Here is a 3,906-nt window from a genome sequence, read left to right on the forward strand (position 1 = left end):
GAGGCTCTATAACGAAGAGCTTCCTTATCTATTGTCTTTCTCAAAACAATCTCTATCCCACACTTAGGAAAAGAATTTCCCATGGGTATCTTCTTTATCAAACTTGATCCCAACAATGGTTTAAAGATGAAAAGCTGCATGCATCCAGTCGATCGACCTGTTTGAGTCAATGAGAACGATGTGTTCGGAGGCTGCAGAATTAACAAGTGCTTGTCTAGGATGAGGAAGACCTAGGGTCAATGGATCCTAACAGAAGAAGATTGGAAAGGAGGGCGAGGAGGGAGGGAGGGAGGAGGAAGAGGGAGAGGAGGGAAGGGGAGGGGAGGAAGGGAGGGAGGAAGGAGAGAAGGGAGGGAGGGAGAGAAGGATTGGTTTTTGTTCCCTCATTGGGCTTCATTTTATTCAAAAATAAATATCCCTTTGAAGAGTATAGACTACATCCTACAGTTTACACAGGGTCCCATCACCCCCTGTTGTCTTAGCCATGACTGCCTAAGATAGTTGGCTTACCTACCTGGCCCTATAAATAAATGATTCTGTCATCCCTGATGAATTACAGTTGTATAGTAGGTTGTAAACTGGTATTTCCATAAATTTCAGTGTTTTGAGCTTTTGACTAATGATTGAGGTACATACCTATCTGTTCAATATATATTCAAAATGAGTAAATTACACATCAGATGCCATGCTAATACACACGCTGAACTTGTGACAGAGAGAGGACAGACATGAGAAAAATGTCCCTGACTGAGAGCCCGTAAGCATCTTCCACGTCTGAGTTTCCTCGGGTGTTTGTGCTCATGGAGTGGAATTCTATCGGAGAATGCTGTTTACCCCACTCCAAGCACAGGGAAGCAGGTGAGGGATCATCCCCAGACATGTATTTTCTGAAGACAGGAAGAAGCTTCCCTTGCCTACAGACTTCCATTCTTTTTAACACAAGCATCGTCAGTCAAATGCTGTACCATGGATGTCTGCATGTGCAGCTGTTTTTACCTTCAACCTGGATGAGAATTGCAGCAGATAAGGCTTTTTTTTTTTTGTGTGTGTGTGTATATATACATATATATATATATATATATATATATATATATATAGTGTGTGTGTGTATATGTGTGTGTGTGTATATATGTGTGTGTGTATATATGTGTGTGTATGTATATATGTTAATGTATGTATATATATGTATGTATATGTATATATATTTGGAGGCAGTTCTGTAACTTTATTTGACATTCAGCAGTTAGTTCTCATCCATGTTGACCGTCTGTAGATATCTGAATGTGGTAACAGGCCCGTAAGTTACCAGTGTGTAGAGCTTGTTTGGTGAATCCTCATCCTCATTATGCTTCCTGGACAAATGTACTCGGATGCGGTGCGGAACATTCCTTATTCCCTTGGCCCAGATGGCTTTATTGAGCCTGGTGTCTATGCACACATCTGGAGTCCCCTATCTCCTTCATGGCAAATTTCCGAATTTCTTTGAGTGCCCGAGGAGGAGCACGCTTCTTGAAGCCCACTCCATGGATGCGCTTGTGAATGTTGATAGTGTATTCTCAGGCCACCACCTCGTTGATGGCAGAACGGCCCTTCTTCTCGCCACCCTTTTCAGGAGCCATTCTGCCAGGCCCAAGTTGGAAAGCTCTATATTTTAATTATTTAAATATTTTACTTTTTATATTTTGCCTCCACTTGTCCTGATGAGTTGATGTATTCCCCAGTACACACAGGAAAACTGAGGAACTACAACCGGGGGCCACATCTGGGTGCTACTGGATTTTTTTCAAGGCCTGAGTAGTTTAGAATGCTCCTATGTGCTAAGTGATCTTATTCTAAAGAGATCAGTGTTTGTGACACAGTTACATGAAATTCAACACTTACTGTCTAGGGATCATATTATTGAAATATAGTTATTCTCATTTGATTAGACAATTAATACATCTAAATTACTTGCTACTTGGCAGAAAATGCTTGCTGACCCCTTGCCTAGAGCAATGAGATGAATTGCTCAGTTAAATGGACTGTGTTAAGAAGCAAGCCTGAGACTTACTTTCTTATTATAGAGTGGGTATAACTTACACTCAAAATATAAACCTTTCTATACATATTTATTCTAAACAAGCATCATTTTATACATATATATGTGTGTGTGTGTGTGTGTGTGTGTGTGTGTGTGTGTGTGTCTGTTAACCAGGGCTCCCAAATCTCATGGAACCTTGACTAAAAATAAGTAAATAAATATTAATAAATAAAAGTAGCCATCTTTTACTATTCTGTATCAAAAAGAACAACTTTCCCTCTGGATTATTGATACACCCTTCTCTCTGTATTTCTCCCATTCTATTCCCACATTAAGAGAATTCAGTTGGGGTAAGAAGAACAGAGAATATGCCTCTGAGAGGAACATGAGAAGGCAGGGATGTATTTCCTCTGTTCATTCCTGCATCTTGTCATGGCCTGAGGATGTGGAAGGGCTGTGTAAGGAACGCAGCCCCACAGATACCATACAGGGTAGATTCTGAGGCCCGAGACATCAGACCCTGCTGAAGTCCCATACACTTGCTTGGCTTGGATGCAGCTTGCAGCAGACCTTATTGGAGCACAGAGCCTGGGAAGAGAAAGGATTGGGGTCATCACAGGACAGAAGGTATATGAGGCCAGGCAGTTGAAGACCCTGGATAACTGGTTGGAGTTCTTGCCTCCCTGGCAGGCCTGAAGCTGAGCATTAATACTCAAAAGCCTTAAAAATTATTGATAAAAAAGGAATCCATAGAGAGTTGACTTTTTTCACCGAAATTCACATGAGCCACACTATTAAAACTCTCCCCTCTTTTCCTCTGGAGCTCCACTGATGAGCCTATTGTTAGCATGGGCCGCCACCCCGCCCAGTGGTGAGTGCTGAACCCATGTGATTTTCCTACTGTGAAAACAGAAGAAAGATTGAATTTCTTTCAAAAGACATTCTTTTGAGGGTAGACTCTCCGACACTTAGTGACCCTGAATTACCGGTATTGTAAGAACAAGTCATACCCAAAGTCTCGTTTCTGCCGTGGCGGGCCATTATGCTAACCAAGATCTGCATCATTGACTTGGGACGGAAGAAAGCAAAAGTTGATGAATTCCCACTTTGTGGCCACATGGTGTCAGAGGAATATGAACAGTTCTCTTCTGAAGCACAGAGGCTGCCCCTGCTGGTCCCAACAAATACCTGGTAAGGAGTTGTGGCAAGGATGACTTTCATACCCGAGTGAGGCTCCGCCCTATCCACGTCATCGGTATCAAGATGTTGTCTTGTGCTGGGGCTGACAGGCTCCTGAGAGGTATGCGCGGTGCCTTCAGGAAACGCCAGGGCACAGTGGTCAGGGTTCACATTGACCAGGTCATCATGTCCATCTGCACCAAGCAGCAGAATAAGGAACACGTGACTGAGTCTCTGCACAGAGCTGAGTTCAAGTCCCTGACCACCAGATGATCCACATCTCAGAGAAGTGGGGGTTCACCAAGTTTAAAGCAGATGATTTGAAGACTTGGTTGCTGAGAAGCGGCTCATTCCTGATGGTCGTGGTGTCAAATCTATCCTCCATTGTGATTCCCTGGACAAGTGGAGAGCCCTGCATTCCTGAAGACTTCCACAGTGCTCTCCTATATCCTACTAAATCGTTTTCAGTAATAATCCACTCTGAAAAAAAAAGACTCTCCCATTCAAAATGCAACTTGAAAAGACACCTCATATTTACCTAAACAGGCTTGTAGAATCCATCCTTCCAGAGTTCTGCTCCAAGGGAGGGAGCAGAACCATGAAACCTGGTAAGAGATCATGTTTTATTTCACAAATCCATCATATTGGTGGGTGATGACCTTAGCCCAGGATTCTTACTTTGAGCACTGGAGTTCGAGAATGTCCAT

At 42.9% G+C, this 3,906-nt stretch overlaps 2 pseudogenes; one reads left to right on the plus strand and one right to left on the minus strand.

Annotated features, from left to right (window-relative positions):
- Window positions 1-1,243: 1,243 nt before the first annotated feature.
- Window positions 1,244-1,628, minus strand: Rpl31-ps8 (ribosomal protein L31, pseudogene 8; annotated as a pseudogene).
- Window positions 1,629-3,213: 1,585 nt separating this feature from the next.
- On the plus strand, window positions 3,214-3,623 carry Rpl10-ps8 (ribosomal protein L10, pseudogene 8; annotated as a pseudogene).
- The last annotated feature ends 283 nt before the right edge of the window (window positions 3,624-3,906 follow it).

This window comes from Rattus norvegicus, chromosome 18 (assembly GCF_021556685.1).
Source record: "Rattus norvegicus strain SHRSP/BbbUtx chromosome 18, alternate assembly SHRSP_T2T, whole genome shotgun sequence".
Taxonomy (NCBI): Eukaryota; Metazoa; Chordata; class Mammalia; order Rodentia; family Muridae; genus Rattus; species Rattus norvegicus.